The 22,915-nt window shown below is 32.5% G+C and overlaps 1 long non-coding RNA gene across 1 annotated transcript; it reads right to left on the bottom strand.

Annotated features, from left to right (window-relative positions):
- Nucleotides 1–8,279: 8,279 nt before the first annotated feature.
- Nucleotides 8,280–21,728, bottom strand: LOC141455716 (uncharacterized). Its single transcript, XR_012459410.1, has 3 exons — nucleotides 21,385–21,728; nucleotides 10,055–10,290; nucleotides 8,280–8,534 (listed from the first exon to the last, which is right to left on the bottom strand). It is a non-coding gene; the product is annotated as an uncharacterized lncRNA (long non-coding RNA).
- Between the last annotated feature and the right edge of the window lie 1,187 nt (nucleotides 21,729–22,915).

Raw genomic sequence — 22,915 nt, 5'->3', positions numbered from 1 at the left:
ATTACGGTGATTGTAATTTCGGTTAAGCTATAAGGATGACAGGAGCACAGAGTACTGATCCATCGATTAGCTGTAGTTTATGTAAATAGTGGTATATAGTAGAGGGATGAATGTGTGAAGCGAATGTATTTATAAGTAAGAATGGAGAGTGAGTGATATTCTAGTGATAAGCACCTAGACGATGCTGGCTGTATGGCGAAAGCCAATGCCAAAACAAAAGCTAAATTTAAAAATTTTATCACCATTCAGCCTCTTTTAATTATTTTTTGTCTGATGCCTATATATGTAACAAAACTAGAATTTATAATTTCCAATCCAGTCGTTTCACCATACTGTTTTGGAAGAAAACCGGTCTTCTTCGGAGATGTTCCCACGAGAGTGGACAATTACACAATTCGCCTTTTCACACAACTAAAACCAGCAGAAGGTGTTCAGTGTGAAAGTGAAAAATATTATTTATTTTTTTTTGGGCGGGAGTAGAGGTAAAGCCAAATCTACGGCAATCTTTAAAGAAGTGATGCGATTCCTTGGTACGCCAGTCAAAAATTTTGCAAAACTTTTAAGCGTAGGCTGACCGTATAGGCTAAGATATCCGCTGGCAATACGGCAAATTCACTTCCTAAGTTGAACAGAAAGTTGAGATGATACATATGTGCAGATTACATAAATAGATTTGGGTTTTGTGGAGGCTATCAGAGGATTTGCTTGAGAAGAAAGACAGAAGTGGAATTTCTTATAACGGGAAATTCATACAATATTCATGATGGAGGATAAGATGGAAAACATAATAGGGAGCTTCAATTAAGAAACGAATAACTGATAAGAGATGAGTCGTGGGTTGGAAAGCTTGGTTGACCTTCAAAATGCAGTTCTGCAAGTCCATTTTAATAATAAGTTAAATAATAATATTCCAATTTCGTAGAATATTACACTAATTCTCGATCAAATGTATCCTTTTTTCAATTAAATTCAATTTAAATTTGTTTTGCAAATAGTTCCTTCCGACGCGCTACTACCTCTCCAATGCTCCGTAGAACCCTCATATATCCGAGTCAACCATATAAAGTATATGGAACTTTATCTCGACAAAAGATTAACATGGAATCTCCATACAAGATTAAAAAGACTAGAACTTAATAGACAATTCAAAATTCTTTCTACACTACTTGACAGACCTTCAAAACTCTTAATTCAAAACAAAATACTTTTCTATAACACTATTTTAAAACCTCTTTGGACTTGCGAGGTTGGGTACCACCAGCATTTCAATTTCTATCGTATTCAATTTTTCCAGTCAACACTACTTCACAAAATTTACCAACCAATTTACCATAAAAAAGAATAATTCCATGGCCAACCAATCCAATTCAAAGACCTTCTTCACATACAATCTGAAACAATCCTCCTAAGACACTGAAACACCGCTGGCCTTGAGACCATTTTCCTTAAATGGGTAACTTCAAGTTTCAACTATGAAGTTTTAATGGAGTTCCTCCTCTGCGAGTATCTCCTTAACATTTTCAAGACGAACTGATATTTCACGAACAGATTGCAGGTTCACTTATAATACTTTTTTGTACTGTGTGAGTGTCTAAATAAAATGTTAAACAAAAGAAAAACAAATATTTAACTTAAATGAAAAATGATAACTTTCAAGTGCAGAAATGAAGATTCATTCCTTCTTGATGATGTCAGCAGATGTGGCTGCAAGTAAATCAAATAAAAAAGACCCAACGTTCTCTTCGGGTTAATTGGTGATCAGTTATTTGCTAATATTGAATGTTGCGAGCAATTTCAACTTTAGTAGTAGTTGTATTTAAGGACTATGAAGGCTCAATCTTGTATAAGATAAGATTAGATTAGAGTATACTATGCCCCGCGGTACCGCAGCCAAAAGAGGCATCTTCTTTGAATCTAGTAGACGAAACCACCCCTACTAAGAAGGATAAGGACTTTCCCTACTAGTTCTTTTTGCGATATTATCTCCTTTGATCTTAAAGAAGCGAAAGTTTCAAAACGCAACCAATCGATTGCAACTCAATCGAACTGCCAGTGAGAGGCCGATGCCTCCTCATCTTGACATAACCTGCACAACAGTTCCGAGCTAATAAGCTCCTCCTTGTACAGATGACTATGCCCCAAGTGTACTGTGTAAATGTATTGGGGTGTAACAAAAGTATGTTGCTCATGTTCATGTTGTTAGGCTGGGATACCCGCTGGGACGCCAAGTACCCTGAAGAAGTGGCTAATCCACTTCCCCCTACGGGAATGTTGATGTAAATACTAATAATGACAAAGATTTTTATTATTTTAGTAGAATAAAATAAGGAAAAAAATATCTAAAGGTGTGACTAGGCTAAAACAATAAACACTCTTATAATGTTATGTAAAGAACAATTACAATTTTTATAATCACTCTGTTTTAGAGTAATTTTTAATAATAATAATAATTATTTACTTATAATTCGCTCTTTGTAAGAAATATCGTTATAATAGTTTTCAGGTTGGTATGAGGAAGAATGGAATTATTTGAATTAAATTAATGATAAGTTGCAAACAGAAGTATACCAACATTATTGTCAGACATGAAATATCTGCAGGCGAATCTACTTACAAACAGTGATCCCATAAGTAACATGTGCCTTTTAGACTACAAATTATAGAAGTTAACTATCCTCGATCTGTCTACTAGTGCAATATTTAAGGATATAATCGACCTTTGATTGTCGTAGATCCTCTGTAAATCTCTGGCCAGATATCAAGTACCTGTGGCCTTCAGGAAGCGAGGACACAGAGCCAAATAATGATACAAGGTCACTCGCACCAATTTTTATATCTTGTACAGTTGGCTTTGCTCTCCAATCCGATGGTCTGCAGGTGATTAGGCTTCTAAAATACAATATATATTGCGAAAGGGAGAGAAACCTTATAGCAAACTAAAGTTGGGCTGCTACAACTACACAGCATTCTAATCATTCTTAAAAAGACTTTTTGAATATATCAAACAAAACGTTTTTAATAATTTTCAGCATCCAAATTTGCTGTGCTTAATCATGGAATAGACTATACATTTTTTCCCCTCAATTATGAGGGTCCCTCAGACCAAATGCTTTTGTGTCCTACAAACTATCATAAAATCATATCAGATTATACATTAAACTATTAAGTACAAGTAAACTACTAGTAAATAGGAGTCTTCTGCTGCTGTCCTGTTTCGGACAGTGAGATATAAGAAACTCTAGGGAAAAGACAATCGGAGGGCCTGTAGCTGGATTCGAACCCGAGATCTCCTCGTGGAAATTCAGTACGTTAACAGCTTATCCCTTCCCAAGATCAATATTGTTTCATTAAACTTTGGTAAATATTTTACAGACTGTTTTTTATAAATTCTTCATTATTGTGGGCGCGCAAAGGCGCTCACTCATAGTAGCGGAAGACGCGAGAGTTTTAGAGAGAGTTAGTCTCTAGTGCCCTTAGTGCGTGAGCCCCACCACCTCGACAAAGTTGGACACCAGGTGGGGTCAAGGCGGGAAGAGCCAGGGCCATAAAGAGGGCAAACAAAAGACACCGAGATAACTCCTGCAGCTGAAAAATGGAGAAAAACTGCTGCTGAAGAGATGAATATGTAAAGGATACAGGACGGCAGTTGTTGCTCCTTCTTCTTGCCGATGAACGAGATGCATTGTCTGGTATCCTAGAAAGAAATGAAGACACAGCAAAGGTTATAAGATGCGAGGCTACAGAAGTTTGGCGGGAACCAGAAGCGAGGGAAAGTTAAAAAGGCCGCCAAGAAAAAAGCTGTGTACGACTGAACAATTATAATGAAACAACTTACTCCAAACGCGAATAATAATTATCTAGTAAGATCAAAGTAATCCAAAATTATCCTTAACCATCCTAAATCCTCAAGCAAAAAGGAAAAAAAAAGAAGCTACTAAATGCAAGGATTCACCAGGTATCTTTCTGGTGATAGGCCATCTTAGTACTTGATTACAACTACTAAAGTTTAAATTGCCCGCAACATTCAATATGAGCAAATAACTGACCACCAATTAACCCGAAGGGAGATAGCACACACACTCCATAACTATCCAAAAGAAAGAAACATCAACTTTCCTCCGTATCTTGATTACATCATCATCCAGATGTTGGTACATGATTCTCAAATTAATGCCAATAAAATGATAATGATGACGGTAATAATGCACTTGTAAAATAGAAATGATGTTCATGTCACTGTTAGGGAGTAGGTACTGTGTAGCCCGAAGGTAGACGGTGTGAAGTCTTTAGTAGAGAGGGTTGGGTTGTTCACGATCTTCTACAAGGACAACTTCCCTTACCACACATCTTGAGGCGGATCTCCCTACTCCACCACTTCTAACTGTTCCTCTGATTATATTTGAGTTTCCTTCTATCTCCTCATCAAAAATTACTAGTCCATTGTTTTACCTTGCATTCTACTCTCCTCGAATATTACTCATTGTATTCAAAATTGCTGATTATGATGCACCTAACGTAAATTTTGACTTATTGTCAAAAAAGAAAAGAAAACTGGTACACAGGGTGATCTAAAACGAATGCACAAAAAACTTTGCAAACTAGTCGGAGGAATCACCAATCGTTTTTAGTAAAAATTTTTATATAAACATAAGTTCTATTCAGATCAATTACAGAGCTACATCTAATGAATGTTTTATTTATACAAATATTTTGAACTATTTACCTACTTATAAAAAAACAAATCAGAATCGTTAGCAATGATTATTTTATTAACAAATTGCTCAAAATGTGCAAGTTGAGATCATTTACAAGCTTGTTATTGTGAAACATTAAGTCATAAACACGCCCCACTATTTTTTAGTAGAAAATTTGATCCTTTAGGTACTTTATTTGATTCTGATTGAATTTGTACTTTCGAGTAGTGTTACTTCAACAGTAGATATCAAGAGTATTTAGCTTGGGGATCTTGGAGGCCAAGTAGGCCTTCAGAACCTATACCATCTTTGTCAGTATAATGCTTCTTTTTTTTTAACCACTCAGTTACTTGTCTTCCAAAATGAGCCAGGATACCATCTTGTTGGTATCACATTTGACTCCATCTCGATTGGAGTGTCATTTAACATATCATTAAGCATTTCACTTTTAACAAATCATTGATTGTAATTTTCATTTAAAAAAAGTAGTAAAGTAATCGCCTATTTTTTCAGGCGGGGCTTAACGTCCAAACTAACTACCATTTACTAGGTGTCGTGGACGGAGGCGAATAGCAAACGTACTTTACTATTTTTCTCATTTAACCATTAAATAAAATCCAAGGCCAAGACCGGGAATCGAACCCAGTACCACAATGCATATTAGCTTTGCAGGTCTCGCCTCTTAACCCGCTCGGCTACGGTGGCGCCTATGATTTTCATTTACTTTTTGTACATTTCTATGATTTGTAAGTTTGAAAGAAACTCTATTATCAGATAGAATTTAGGAATTCATTTTTTTTTTTTTATCTTTTATTGAAATTTACATTTGCAACGATTGTTGCAACAAGCAAATGTTGTAAATGATAAAAAAATATCAAGATATATGTGTGAAGAAGTTACCCAGTATTATCGTGGACATATGTTAGTCTGCTCTTATGATGACAGTAGTGGCGTAGGCCAACTTCTCTTTAATCTTCTTGGATGATCACCTGGTATTGCAGAAGAAGATAGTTTTCAGTCTAGTATGGGGATTCCATGTCAGCCGTTTGTCTAGGTACAGTCCACGGCAGCGTAGTTTTTACACAGTCGGTACAGGAGTTTGGTTGATGAACATGGGAGGTAGGATTTTTCGTCTTAGAGTAAATACTATATATTTTGATTGGGTAACATTAGTTTTGATTCGCCATTTGTTAAGCCAGTCCTTTAAGTGGTTGATGTGCGTTTAAAAAGCCCGAGTAGCGGTAAGAAGGATCGGAATGAGGAGATAAGATTGCAGTATCGTCAGTATCGTCAGTATAGTTAAGAATTCTAATGTGATTTTATTCCACTATGACTTGTAACAATATTTTTAATGCTTTTAAATATAATATTATTTATTGGTTTTCCAACTAGTCTGTGATTTTCTGCTTTTAGTACCTTTAGAATATAAAGTTTGCTGAACTGTTTGGATGGGGCACTTTCACCTAGACATGATATATTGTCATTTGTTATGTGCAAGTTCAAAATACATAAATACTCTATCGTTTCACTTTTCGTAACACCCACGAATACATTATTTACAAAGATTGTACTTACATAAATACTCTTCTTTGAACCTCCTAAATTTCTCTTCTAGCTGGAATGTTTCTTTTAATTATGTTACGAAATTATAAAATAAATATATTTTATACTTTCACTTATTTGTAAATTGATCTTAGTTTGGATCTAATGTTTATTGTCGAAAACCTCAATGGTGTGACTCCATATAAAGTTCCTTCAAACACACAAATAATAGAAATGTACAAAAAGTAAATTAAAATCACACCCAATGATAAAACTGACCCAGATCTTAACAGTTAGGTCAAAAAACATGCCAACCTTTGATAAAAAATGTTATTCTAATTGTTATTAATCATAAGCCCTGAAGATAACCTAGTCCTTAATCGAAACCTTGGCAAAGATAAATACAAAAAATTATGACTGAAATTAGCAATATTCTTCCTTCCATGGATTAATAAAAAAGTCACCAAAAACTATTAACAATACTCTGCAATGAATAACATAAATGTGTAACACCGTTTTAATGCGAAACTTTTGACCTAGGTCATCTACTGAAATTATTCTAACGTGACAATAGTAACTCATTATATATTGTGAAAGTTCACCAATTGATTGGTATGTCTTTGGTCAAATACCTCGCTGAGGAAGAAAGTAACTAAGAGTAAAATGATGAACTCAAAGGATGTAAAGACCATGTTGTAAATTATCCTTTTTGATAATAAAGATGAACTAGAAAGATAAAAATATCCTAATCCTTGGTCGAAAGCTTGGCATCAAAAAACAAATAAAAAATAATTACTGAAAGTGGCAATAAATTGCAATTTATAATAAATATTAGCACTGAAGATGACCTATTACCTAGGTCGAAAATTTAGAATTAAACAAAAACAAAAATAACTGAAACTGGCAATAATAATAAATCTTTTTCTTGTATTGAAGAATCAGTCACCAAACAAAGATGAACAATAGGTACTCTACAATTAAATTGAACTTCTTTGAGATTGTAAATAATGGCTGTATCTTTAAAAAATAAAAAAAACTAGTGTCTAATTAAAATAACATTAACTTGTTTAGAGAAGACAAAAATTTAGATGACCAGTTACTGATACCTGTAGTTACTCAGAAATTAATTACCAGTCTCATCAGCATTAAGACTTTTGTTTGTACACACTAAATAAATACTATTTTACAAAGCTATTAAATAATCCATTAATGCCATTTATAATCCCTCAACTAGGATACATAAATAATAATAGTAATAAAAAATAAAGAGAGAAAGAAAAACATGATGTATTAATTTATAGACGTACATGAATAATTTTTATGTATTACAAATGTAAATTCAAATAAAACAGTCACTCTTTTTATTAAGATCTTAGTTAATCATTTTTTTTTTATTTTTATAGACGTACATAATGCAGGCGATAGAAATTTTGACTATGATTTATTAATTCAGAACTGTCAAACCATCTTTGTAGTTAGTACCTTACGATTGGATTTTAAAGATAATTTTTTGATCCGTTATGGGCGATGTAACACTAATGTGATAAAACATATAACAAGTTCTTATAATTTTTTATTTGATTTTGTATATAATTTTATTTTTTAATTAAGGCTGGTTTATCGAAATTTTGTCGTAAATAATCAAAAGTGAGGCCTTAGTGAATACTAATAAAATATCATTTGCGATTAGAATGAAATACGCAATATAATAGGTAATAAAAAAGAAAATCAATTGATTGTCAATTAGAAATGGACAAAATTAAAGAAATAAAATAAATAAACCAGATAAAATACATTAAATTTCCATTAAGACTGGCTTTGTTGCAGATAACCAATTCAGACTTATTTATATTTATATATTTATTTGAAAATTTTAGAATTTTAAAATAAGATAAAACTTCTTGGAAATTAACTGTGATTTCATTTTGTAAAGAAATTAATGAATCCTGTAGAAGTTTTAAACAAATTCTTTTAAAACTGGCAATAAATATCGAGTCGATATAGAAACACATTGCTAAATTACTTTACCACTTGAATTAGACCAGAAAAAAAATACCGAACCGTGTAGATGTGTAAATGACCACTCCAGTAGTAATTAGTTTTATGAGAATGGTAAGGTGTGACTGTTTAAAAAGTTGCACAATTGGTGTATTGTAATCAATTTTATTGCAATAATGAACAATTCAGTACTTTGTATATTATATTTATAATATACACGTGGAGATCCCTGGTTCGAACCTAATTGCCGGCCTTTAGATTTCTTCAGATGTTTCTTCTTCAGATGTTGACTCTTCTTGCCTGGAAAAAAAAAAACCTAAATTAAGCTATTGTGCATAATTGCACTTAATAAGTGTATTATATTAAAGTATGAGAGATGTGGAAAATGGAATACTTTATTCTTCCTCAGACTGTTCGTGAGGATTTTATAAAATAGTCAACAAAACTTTTCTGGGAATTAAAAAAGACATAACAGTTCGCGTCCAATACCCAAGACCAAAGTAATAGTGGTGTCAAGTATAAGAACTACCCCAAAATTACTGTTTTTTTTACTCAGCTCATTTCTCTATTCTAAACGCTAGTCTAAGCTACTTGACTGACTCGTGGAAACTTATCAACTTTATAATGGTGTCTAAACACAACAAAGATCTATAAAGCTAAGAACTAATTACCTTTCTTTCTAATGTTTGCAAAATATTGTTAAAAGGAAGTTAAATAGAGGCTAGAAAGACTTCTTTAAACCAACATCATAGATGTTGAGAGTTTCAAATGGAGAGTTTCTGTAGTCTTTTCACAGTGCACTGTTTGATGGCCATGCACACACTTATTATTAAAAAATGTATTATATCACTCTGTTCGATTCCCATCCATGGTTTTGCTTTTTATTTAATGTTTAATGAGAAAAATTATTAATGTAAAGTCCATCTTAGTTAACGACACTTGATTCTGACGTAAAGCCTATTTTGAGACTTTACAGGTTCCTTCTGGCCCATATTAAGAAATTTGGGAAAAGCTTCTGAAAAAGTTTGGCTAGCAGATTTAGAACTTGAGCTGAACGAAATTAAACTATCTCTATGTATTGTTAGACTAGTGATTGACACTCACTTATTGAAAGCAGAACTTTTTATCTAAATAAATATCAGCAAGACATATCACAGCAGGAATTTGTTTCGCAAGGATAAGTGCTCGGAACATTATGATGATCAGATCCTAGCTGCTGGAGATGCCCGAACTCTATGGTTTATTAAATGGAAACTGGAAATAGTTGGTAACTAATTGGAAGCAGTTATCTTTATACTTGGAAGACCTAACCTAGCACAAAGCATCTTAACAGCCAAATAAACACACTGTTAAGCTACCGATGAATCCGTAAAATATCTTGGATCATATTTAGACCACGCCTTACATGGAATCATCACATCAGCAACAAATTCAACTAAACAAACCATCACAGTGAAGCAATCTTTTACAGTGTGAATTCAAATTAGATATCCCTGTCTTTTGGTACATTTTACTCATCAGACCACTGACCTGGATATACCTGACCTGCAAACTCCAAGCAAATACTGGTCAAAAAGGATTGTAACAGATGTAGAATGGATTTTGCGGAATAAATAGCTCCATAAAAGCTAAAATCCAGCAAGACTAGATAGAAGGCTCTATTGAGCCAGCGTGTGATTGATACAAATAGTTTAAACAATGTTGAAATAACTAAACATTAAAATAACTACTGTATTATTATAATTTGTTTAATATTATATAGAACTATGATAACTATATTATACCATAAAACCAAAATGGGGCATTTTTATGCTACTTACTTTGTTATTCGGTTTTTGTTTGGCTTAAGATATTGCTGAAGCAACATTCATTTTTTCCGTAATTATGATCATGTTAAGATGAATTGATTTTGTCTAAGCAAACTTCCTTTATTTACTGATAGTACAAAGTATGTTGGTAGCATTTCTGGTTTGCTGTTCTGGGCTACCTTGAGCATCTTCATCTCAATAATGGTGTGATAATAACTTCCATTTGTCTTGGACAAGAGATTTCTCGCCTAAAACAAATAAAACAATAAAAAGAAATTCAAAAGAAATGTAATAAATTAAATAAAGAGTGGGACTTGGAGAAATGAAGAAGACTCAACAGTTGTTCATCTCCATATTTTATCTCACATTTCTCTCATTAATATTAATATTATATTAAACCAAATTAGGGTGCAGCCGGGATATAACATGTTGAGTGAAAACGTGTGCATTATATAAAATGTATAATAGAGGATGGTAAGGAATACTGGTCTTATATAGAGAGCAGCAGTCTCCTCACTTTAAATGCCAACTTTTTCTTCAAGAATAACAAAAAAAAACTGTTTAATATTTTGCCACTATAAATCATAACATCTTGAACTTTCTATTATCATACTCTAAAATAGTTGAAGAAGGAAACACTACTTATAGTATTTCTCCTATTTTTCCAAGGTTATAAATTACAAAATCTTACAGTTAGCACTTGAATTTCGACTTCATTTTGCCTACTTTCTCGACCAGTCTACTGGTTTCTATTTCTTCACTTTTCACTCGAATAATAGTGAAGTCAAATGAATTTTTTTTCGGTAAAAATTCGGTTTCAGACAATTTAAATACGTAGAAATTTGGGGCCAACTCCAGATGTTTATTTTTCTGCTGTATGCTTAACCATTTTTATTAGCTCCAACTTCTATTCAGATTATTTTTAAAACTTTATTGACCATGAATTTCATGCTCCGTTTTGGTAATTTGCAGTGTACAATCTTTGTATAGGAAATATTCTCTCGGTAGAGGCAAGTAGTAGGCAGTAAACGAAATTATGTATTTTTCCACCACCGGAGGGTTGATACTGGCCCAGAGTGTTTACTGATACATCAAAATATAAAGTAATAGATTTTTAATTATATCAGATATCAACGTCACATTGATATGATCATAATTGCCAGATTAATATCTGAGAATAAGCCTCCACTCTATATCCTCAGTAAGGTCTATAAGTTTAATACTGATTCCCCCTGCCCGTTATGTGGAAACGATAAAGATGATCTAATTCATTTCCTAATTATCTGCCCGATAGTTTAAGATCCAAGAATTTACATATGTACTATACAAAGTTTTCTTCTTGAATACAACCTGAAATTTTGTAAGAGAAGGTACATAAAGTGAAATGCATGTATTTTTTTTGTAATTAATTCTATAAAAAAATAGAAATTTGTTTTCATTAATTTAATAGTTTTTTCATTTGTAAAAGTGAATTTATATTTGTCTTTGTTCTCTTTTTTTTGTATTATATCTGTAAATGCTCGGGACTACCCCTTGCTACAATTGTAATATTGTAAGCGAGTAATAATAAATAAATAAATAATTACATCAGATATTTTACAATTACCAACACCAATGTAGAAAAAACGATAACCTCAACTTGTAGAATTAGATGACTCTAGAAACACATACATCTGCAGCTGGACAAAGGTTTAAAAGGAAGGTAGAGACACCATAAGAAGCTGTGGTACTTAGAAAGATGAAAAAAAAACATGTACTTTACTTACGATGAGGCTTTCAATTTTGCACTACAGCTTACATTGGTACTCATGGATTATACACCCAACAGCGGAAGAAATGAGCTCTAAGCTTGCACCTTCTTGTGGCTAATTCGGTACAGATAGTCCAAAAGTCACAAGCAGGCTCCTCAATTATATGTGAGAAAGTTTGTGCTAGCTTCTACCCTACTTGGTCGCAGTTCAACTGGTACTGATGTAAAATAATTAGGGCTTTACCCCTACTGATACCCTGCTGCCATCCAATTTCATAAGATTTCTTATCCTACTCTCACCTAATTTTCCTATGATTTCACAGTATTACCTTCTGCCCGGGAACGTATTTAGGAAACAATGTTCAATTAATGTTGGGGTGTTTTCTAGACACCTGTATACGATTCCTATACAAACATCTTTCAGTACTAAAATATTAGAATGGAACATGCAATACGTGGTCCATAAATACTTAAAAGAACTGAATAGGAGTAGAAGCTAACAAAAATGGCAAAGCGTACAGAAATAAAACAAAAAAAATGGTAGACACAACTTTGTAAGTATTTAAATTTTCTGAAACATGGAACTTTTAAAAAACAAAAAAGACACTTCACTGTTATTCAAATAAAAAGTGTAGAAGGAAAAAATTAGACAGGCTTTATTTCCTAATGCCAACCTGTCACCTAATGAACTGCTCCCAGAAGCAGACATTTAAGTAGTAAAAGACATCATTGGGTTCTGAATCTCTCCAGCATTCTCTTGATAGAGTTTACGTCTCTACCGAACATACTAAATTTAGTATTGGCAAAAAGCTTAATGATCTAAGTCAGTAATGGCGAACCTATGACCCGCGGGTCAGACACTGATCCACAATTGCTAGGCAACCATTTGTTTGTTTACGCGGGTTGATTTAGATTTTCTAATTGTGTGGATAAATTATATTCTATCTATATTTTTGTTCAATCACCATTGACACAAAAGCAATTTAAATGCTATCTATAACCTTTAGTTTGATCATCACGTGATGATCTAAAACGCAAATGACGACAAATGCTTTTGTAGTATGTATTTGAAATAAAGCAAAAGTGTTTACAAAATATCTAATAAAATGTATAATTTTACTCATATTTTGTTTGTTAAAAAAATCGATAACCCAAAGCAAATAACCATATTTAGATTTTCCTTCAGATAAAACACACTTTTGTAAGGTTTTGTTCAGTTATATTTGTAAAAAGAGACATCCATAGCACTTGTTTCGTCCCGTTTTACCCGTTAAGCCAACTGAATTTCAAAGATGTTTAGTTTTGAAAATATTCAGTTTAAAATCTTTAAACTTAACTATTGTGCAAATGGGCATTAGTGACCCAAGAGCTAGTACTAAAAAAAAAATGAACAAAATTTGACCCACGTCTCAAAATGGTTCGCCAACCCTGATCTAAGTAGTGAAATACTATTTTACCAGATAGCTTCTTTCTCCAATTTTGATTCTAAGGATTTACCATTCATTTTATTGAAAATAACTGGCCGCACAAGTGTATTCCATTCGGCACATCTCCAGAACTCATGCCGGCTACTCAGGGAGCAAAAAGTGAAGTCTTTCTGCCAGATTCCTTTTAGGCTTCAGCGAATAATTAATTCAACTTAATACTATAAAAAAATAAAATAATCTGGTACAACTTAATACTTTAAAAAAATAAAATAATCTGGCTCAATGCTTAGAAACTTAAACTATTATTCTACAGTCTACGTTTAACTGCCTACCATATAAGCGATGAATTCACCAAAACACTGAAGAAGTTTTGTTTAGTAAACAAAATATTTACAAACAGTAGCCAAACTGAATAGAAAGTCACCCAAATCTGGGAGACTCTTCTTCCCATCTGTTACGTTTTAGAATTCAACCTAAATTAAAAGGTCGAGCTTGAACATATTTGCTTCTCTCACTTTTAATTAAACTTGTTCTTATCGATTGAATAAATTATTTTCAACTGATGCAAGAATTAATTTATAAAAAACAAATTATTCTTTACTTTTTTTCTTTTTAATGATAAAAATCTGAAGAGACATTGTCACAAAACTTTCTCTAAATGCTATTCTCAAGGCTCTAACTCAGAAATATTAGTGGAACTGCGAACATTTGAGTAAAATATAATTTTTACGAATATTATACAGTTTTCAAATCTTAAATTAATGAAATGAAACCAATCAAGGAAAACCATAGCCATTCCCTAAGACAAATGATCCAAAAAAAATAATATAAGTAAATGAAATAGATGTGTGGTAATATAGATCAGATAGATATGATATCGGTGTGTTATACAATAGTTTAATAAGATGAGCTATATGTGAAGTTAATAAAAAATCGTTTACGAAAAACTCTTAAAAAAGAGAGATAAATTTAGTAGATCAGAACTTTTGATTTAACTAAATCCTTGGGTGCCCCATCCTTTGTAACATCCTTATGAAATATCAAATTGGATTTTTCTGGGATTTGGATTTACCTTACTGTATATCGTACAGACAAACTCCGTTTGAAAAGACCACCATTTCTTACTGAGGGGGGCCTCTAAATGATTTTTTTTTAAATCTCAAAACCGGCAATTGCAGAATGTAATAATTTTCTTTTACATAGTATAAGAGAAATTAAAATAGCAAAATATAATATGATATAATTTTTTTGATTAAGTAAAGTAATGCCTATTTATTCAGGCGTGCTATACGTCCAACTGCACAATTAGGTGTTGCGGACGGAGGCGAATAGCAAACATACTTTACGATAAATTTCTTTTGTTAACCATTTAATAAAATGCAAGGGGTAGAGCGGGAATAGAACCTAGTACCACAATACATATTAGCTTTGCGGGCTACGCCCCTAACCGCTCGGCAACTGTGGCACCTAAATTTCCTTTTGATTGTATATATAATTTAATTTTTAATTCATTATAATGTAATTATACTTTGATTTTAAAACTCGTCTTATTAATCTGTGTGGTAAACAGATTAGGCGAGAACTCCTGAGAGAAATGAGGCTATGGACTTTGATCCAAATACCAGCCTCTTGGAATCCCTCGGAAATATCCTGAGCATCTTCACGATGCATTCAAATTAATCAGGAAATCGCCATATTTTCCGATAGCCACTCTGGCATCCAGTGTTTTTGTTTTTTTTTTAACTCGAACATGGTTTGGGAATGTCTCGGCAAACTCAATAATTCGGGCAAAAAATTTAGGTGCCGGTGAATGTTAGCTTGGCTAACTTGTAAATACTAAAGTGGGCAACATTCGATATATAATTTATTCAGTGACATTTCGGGAATTTTAATTATTCGTTACAACATTTCACATTCTTCCTCAGTTCCTATAAACATCAACTCACACTCGATACAGGAACTTGTACTGACTAAAATGTAACGAATTACCCCCAATAAGAATCCTTCTCTAAGGCGTAGCCATAAACTAGAACTGAACTAGAAGGCAGTGAACGTTTTTAACTATGAATGAAGAACCGTAAATAAGAAAAACAATCAAGAAGAATTTAGAAATTGAAAGTTCCGTTATAAGTTTTTTTTTATGTATTGTTAAATAATTAAAGAGAAATCTAGCGAAGTTCTTTATAATAAAGGAGCACAAGTTCCTTTTCGGATGACAATAATTTATTTGTGTATAAATAAAATATTACAAAGGTTTCCCACTTGCCAAAAGTAATAAAAAATATATTTCACATTAAAAATAATAAAGGAAATGCCACATCGACGTACAATAATTTGGCAAATAAAAAAAAAATACAGGAAAAGAAATAAGAATGAAGATCGTTAGGATTGTGGTAGCATAATGTGTGAAAGCGACACGAATCCACTCCCGACCAACAAAGGAGAGGGTCCTGGACGACCTTTTCGGCTATTGACTTGATGGCAATATCTAAGTGTAGAAAGAACTGATCATCCAGAATGGTTCGGTAAGAAAGATATTCTTATGATGAACACGAGTATATATAAATATGCTAAATAGTGTGTATAGTTGTGTGCGGCAGATGCCGCAGGGTTATAGAGGTGAAGCGGCGGCGATGTGGGTGTATGGAAGTATATGGAGTTCGTGCCGAATACACTGCTCCAGGCCAGACTCCACTATACAACCATCCGAACAACTATTAGCATAGAATCGAGATCGTCCTCATATGTGTGTATATGTTCGCCCACCTTTCTACAATGCACGCACGTAAAACGAAGAATAACAATCACTGTTTACGTTAGATACCTGTCGTACACATTTATTTTTGTATTCCTAAAGCAAGAAATTAAATTTGATTTGTTTATTTAGCATTAATTTTAGCTCATTGTGGATCTAATCTGGAGAAAGTTCGTCAAAAAGAACCACTCAAACGACTCAAACTTTTTGTCAAATAGAACTGAAAAATAAAAAATAAAATAAAGTTATTACCGATCAAGAGAATAATGGATCATTGATTAAACCATTTCATAAGCTGGCTGTCTCTCTCTCTTTCGGTAAAAATCTTCATCCCATGGTTATAAGGACCTCTCCCTCAGAAGATAGATGTTGGAAGCGACCAGACCGAAATGGACAGTCAGAAGTGATTAACAAAAGCTAAAGCTCTCGAAAATGATCACGTTTTACCTAAAGATACTCTTCGTTCTCTCTTGAATCCGATTCTGGTAAGCCGAGGAAAGCTTTTATTATGTTATTCGTTAAAATAAAGTGGACAGAAGCCAAAATAGAAGTCCACTGGTAGCAAACATTTTACACTGTAAGTGCGCGAAAAACATTTAATAAAAATATACAAAGATTAAGACTGCAACTAAGCTTAAAAAAAAAAAAGTAAGGGAATAAATATTGCCTACAATAGATCTGGTAGACTTGACCTATAGCCACCAAGAGTTGAAACTGTGGCGTAATTTGACCACGAAAGAGTCTTGAAAAGATTGACACATAAAGAGTTGAAACTCTTGACAGGTAGAGGAGCACGTAGGATGCTGATTGATCAAGGGTAAATAATGAACATGAGAATATCTTTGAATCAAATAATAAATGACCGCAGAGGTTGCTAGGAGAGTCAACCTTGAAGGCCAGATTAAACAGCACTAGATATAGGAAGTGTGACTGAGATTTTTGTGACGTTGGTTAAAAAAAGAAAAAAAGTCTATCAGTAGGTAAATGAAGTGAAAAAAAGATAAAGCGTTAATTAAATTAAATAATGATGCACAAAATTTACAAAACAAAATAAATTATCATTAAATAAAGTACTATATAAAAAACAGATTAAAGATCCCCTTTAATTGGTGCCATGAACTTAGGTTATATTTACTTGAAATAGGAGCTGATAATATATGGAAATCTCAAGATCCCAACCTCCTATCCTCTTATCTCCCCAACCTATTAGAATCTTTTAAAAATAACCTTATCTGTAAAGACGTAACCAAGGCGGTCACATCACCATATAATCCAGTTTTTCGAAATATCAGTACTTTAGGACTCGGAGAATCTTATTTCTTTTTTTATTGCCATATAAACAAATTAAGGGTAGCCAGCCAATTGAGGTTATTTGGAAACAAGTACTGCAGAATCTTCCTTGATAAGGTTTCACATAGATTTAATCCTGACCAACAATGCAACTTATGTGCATATGAAAGTGATAATTTAGAACACTTCCTTTTAACATGCCCTATGTTGAATTGCTTTAGACAAATGTATCTTTCCAACCATATATTTTACCCCATGGGCGATAATACAATGCTAAATTTATTGACAATAGTCTTATAGCAAATTGAATAACATCTTTTTTTACGTTCTTAAATCTTTAAAGCTAAAAAATTTTATGCAAAATCAGTAGCAGTTTTATTTTAATTGATTTATTTTATACACTCTCTCGCTATTTCTATTTTTATTTTTACTTTTTATTTTATTTTATTTTTTAATTTTGTTTCTTTTTCTCTTTTCTTTAGGTAAAATGATATTATCTCCACCATTTACATATTTACTTTTTAATATTATTATTATTTATATTATTTCAATTTATTTTGTAAATTTCTTTAGTACTTTGTAAATCGACTCAACCCTTGCTGTAAGAAAATCTTAAAAGCAATAAAAAGATTGATTGATTGATTGATAAAAAACAATCGATTTAAACAATTACCAATCACAGATAGTTTCTAATGAAATTATGGTATGAACCAGCTTCATCATAATTGAGCACTCTTGAACACTAAAGAAGTTGTTATTTGTCCAACAATTAGTTAGGATTGGGAGGATTTAATATTCTGTGAATATCAGCCGATTAATTTCCTAATTGATCTGGTTTTTCAGTTCACTTCCATAACAGTTAAATTGAAGAGGTGGATTGTGTATGAGGAAAGGATTTTCAATTTAACTGAAATGGTGTTTGTACACAATTATTAAAAAAATATTTATTAATGTTATTTTTATTTATTCTTATTTTTGTTTGTGCTTCTAGCCCGCACAAAAATAGTTGGATACATAATTGAGTACAAAATACATTCATACAAATAATAGTGAATATAGAAATAAAGAATAATGAAGTACATTTTATGTGTGTAAATAAAGCAAAAGAAAAGCAAGTATAAGAAGAACAGAAAGGGGCCACGGTAGCCGAGCGGTTAGAGGCGAGACCTGCGAAGCTAATATGTATTGTGGTACTGGGTTCGATTCCCGGTCTTTAGGCCTTGGATTTTATTTAATGGTTAATAAAAGAAATTTACAGTAAAGTGTGTTTGCTAGTCGCCTCCGTCCACGACACCTAATTGGTAGGTGGACGTTAAGCCCCGCCTGAAAAAATAGGCGATTACTTTACTTATTTAAGAAGAACAGAACAAGACAGCACAAAATGTTAAAATTAAGAATAAGTGAAATTTAGAATTTTAAATTGTATTAACTTGCTAAGTTAACCTAAACAAATCAGACAAATTCTCTCTACAAATGCTGATACCAAAAGTAATGAAAATTATAATTTATTCATTCTTAATATAATTCATAATTATATAATTATATTTATTGTTTAGGCATATTTCTTACACAAAGAGAGAAATAAATGGAAACAAAATACCTTCTTACAAGTCTTAATAATACTTAAGTTTAGAGTAATGAATATAAATAATTAAAAAATCGAGAGCAATAGGGAATAATGTTCTAAATTAAATTAGCTTATCAGCTTCAGATAATGAGTCAATCGAGTTCTCTTCTTAAGTGCGGATACCATAACAGCTTCTTTAAGATAAGCTGTGGATCTGCCTCTTCCGACTACTCTCTGGCACGGGTTGGTGTACCTCAACGAAGTATTCTCGGACCGTTTCTCTATACTGTGTACACATCTGACCTACCAACTGACTCAGAACACACTGCTCTGCCCTTACGCTGACGATACTGCTATTCTCTCTTCTAACTCAGACGCCACTACAGCCACCTCTCATCTACAATCTCATCTACACAAACTAGAACCCTGGGCCAAAAAGTGGAAAGTCAAATTCAATACTCAAAAGTGCGAACAGATAACTTTTACTCTGCGTCGTAATTCTTGTCCATCTATAAGTTTCAAATCAATTCCTCTTCCTTCTGCTAATTTAGTTCGCTACCTTGGGATGTACATCGACAAAAGACTAACGTGGAATCCGCACACTAAACTGAAAAGACTTGAACTCAACCGACGAAACAAATTACTACAAATTGTGTGCAGACAATCTAAGCTGTCATTGGAACATAAAAGACTACATATACAACTGCGTACTCAAACCGATCTGGACTTACGGACTCGAACTGTGGGGTTCAGCCAAACTTTCCAATTCACAAAAGATCCAGTCCTTCCAATCCAAAATACTCCGTCAGATTACGAATTCTCCATTTTATGTCTCTAACTCCACCCTCCATAACGACCTCAAAATCTCATACGTAACTGACGAATCTAAATCTAAATATAGAAAATTCTTTGATTCTCTTCCATTCTGTACCAATCCTCTTGTTCTAAATCTCGCCTCCACAACGATACCAGATCGTCCTCCACGACGATTAAAACGCTGTTGGCCTCGTGACCAGCTTCAATAGTACAAGAAACTCCAGCGAGAGTGTTGCCGGCGGGCAGCTTCTCTCCTCAAGCTGATCCTGTCATGAAGTGTTCGTTTATCGTATTCACTTATTACATTTTATTCTTTGTAGATTGTGAATAGCAAATAAATAAAGAAAGAAAAAAAAAAGGATACCATAAAGTTATAAAATACAATTTATTCACATCATCGGCAGAGCTGTATGATAAAATTCATAGAACTACCGCGCAGATATGTCTGTAAATACTTTACTCTAAAGTCTTTGTAAAAAGGACAATGAACAATAAAATGTGACAAATCATCCGAGATATTATCGAAACAAGTTGGGCGATAATTATTAATGTTATTAAAACTAAACCTAATAGACTTTCTTGGGTTTAATTTCCTTAAATTAAGCACCTCACTATTATTTAACAGCAAAATCTCTAACTTATCTTGTAGTTTAGGTGCAATATAAACAAAAAACATATTTTTCCCAAGCGTTAGGCTAAAGTAAACACTTAAAAGCTAAAGTAGCCCAAAGTAGTAAACGCTAGAACGGATTTAATTTTGTTACCTGCACTTCACATTTTAACTCAGACGAGAGTTATTAATTATTACTTCCTTTCATTTACTAAGTTGAAAGTTATTGGGAACCATTTGAGTTATCTACAGGAAATAAAAAAAAAGTATTTACGTGGGTTATGCTGAGTGAATTTCACTTTGAACATCGCCTCACCACCAATTTATTTAAGATAGAAAGAGTTGGAACTGTATAACATAAAGTTGGCTAGCCCAAAATTTACATGTCGCCCAAGGCATTCTTTCCTATCCTTTACAGCCTCCCATAGGGACAAATCACTCTTATAATTCTTTTTATGCTCACCAAAAAAAAAGGATGTAAAAAGATAAGTAAAAAAAAAATCTTGAAACAACTCCGCTCAGAGAGAGAAAAAAGTTAAAAGTCCCTTAAAGAATTCATGGCAAGACTGTCGCTAATAATTCTTTAACAAAAAAAAAACAAAAAAGAAAAAAAAATCAAGCAATAACTTATCCAGTTATGTGAGTTTAGTTTCCGAAGAAATAGAAAACTTATAATTTGGCAAATTATACATGTGTCAGGAAGATCAAGAATGATCGCCCACTAATAGGATTATGATGAAGCCTCTTGCAATCCACTCCTCTCATTCTGAAATACACGAAAAATAGAAGTTGAAGAGGTGGATTGCCTATGAGGAGGGAGATTTTCAATTTAACTGAGTGAAAGTATTTGTTTTGAAAGATTGTCATTATGTTTCATAAATTAGCAACTGGGTGATAACTAATCATGACCATAAAAATTATTGATAACCATAAACAGCATAAGTATAATACAGTTTTAGATGTCTGTAATATATAAAATTTAATATTATAATAATAAGTGCATAATATTATCTTATTGATTAAAAATGTTTTGTTTTTAAATTTTTAATTTCACAATATACAACTGCTTACTCCTTTTAAAGGATTAATCTTTTCATTTACATCTTAAATACGAGTATTACACATACCCAACATCTATTCTTCCTCAATCACTCAGTCCAGCAAGTAGTGTGATAAGGGGACTTAGTTCAAGTCATATTCTCTCCAATAAACTGAATAATCAACCTCTGGTGATAGTAAATACTGATAGAAACCCCTCCACCTAGAAAAATAAATAAACAAAATACTTAATAATAATAAATAAACTGAAAGAAAGAGAATAGATGTAAAAAATAATAAAAGAAACGATTAGAAAATAATAACAATAAAATATTTTGGAAAAGAGAAAACTAAACAAATAGGCGCCCTATAACAGTGTACAATAATAAAAATAAGGAAAAAAAGAACAAAAATAAAATAAAATGATCCAGAGAACAGAAAACAAATTAAATTAAATTAAAACATTCCTTATACATGAAGGAACATAAATCATTTATTTATTTATTTTTAAAATCATCTAACTCCCGTAAAAGCGATTGAGTTTATGAAATTCTAATTTACACTTTCAATCTTTCAAGTACTTATTAAGATATAATTCTATGTGACTTGCACAAGTAGTACTGACTACTTCATTATGTCATCTGGTACCTTCAAAGAACACAATTTACACAAGTTTTGTGATGAAACAGATATCACTTATTGTTTAAATTATATGATGATGCACCAAAAATTTTTTAAAAAAATTGTATTATTAAACGAACAAATAAATCTACATAAATAGAAATGTAAATGTTCGTTTGTTCAAAAACTTAAATCTTCGGAAGTTCTTCACCGATTGCTTTGAAATTTTGACACAACGTTGTACTCGAATACAGGCGTGTTTTTATATACCTATTAAATAAATGTCAAGTATCAAGCGCCATCTTTTGGAAGTAAAAGTTTCACACGCTACAGTAAATCGCGTACAAAGTTCTCAATCAATTGGAAATGCCATTACCGAATCGATCAGCTGCTGCTTCGCTGCGGAGTGAGCTACAGAAGCTCAAGGCCGGGTACAGCTAGTTTTGCTATAAACAAAATTAACCATTATATTTACTATCATAATGAACTAAATTTTGTCCGAATAAAAAGAATTATCCAATTGACCTACATCAAATGCCAAAACTAGGCAACTCAATAACTGCCTTAAAATGTTTGCGTTCTTGCCTACAATTCTAATTGTATCTAAATTTTAATAAGGAAAAAAAATTTAAGTGAAGGTGCTGTTATATCAATAACAAGAAAAGCCGATTTGTGGACAAAATTTGTTTTTTCGTTCTTAATTCTTATTCTTTCTCATCCTTTAATGCAAATTTTATTATTAAAATTGAAATCAATATAAAAAAAGATAAAAATAAATTATGGAGTCAATGTGACTCCACATTATCAATAACTGACTAAGTTCGAGCATTGGCAAAGCAATGTTGAAACCTACTTGAAACAATATTTCATCCATCAGAAGAAGTTAAATATCTAGTAGCGAATCAAAAAACTATCCATCTATTAAAACACAAAAATACTAATTGATTAATAATTAATTTTAATTATTAATGGATACTTGAGTTGATTGAGACAGACGGA

Source organism: Rhodnius prolixus, unplaced genomic scaffold (assembly GCF_049639745.1).
Source record: "Rhodnius prolixus isolate KJV_2025 unplaced genomic scaffold, Rpr scaffold_4, whole genome shotgun sequence".
Classification (NCBI taxonomy): domain Eukaryota; kingdom Metazoa; phylum Arthropoda; class Insecta; order Hemiptera; family Reduviidae; genus Rhodnius; species Rhodnius prolixus.
This window is presented reverse-complemented; position numbering and strand designations above follow the sequence as displayed.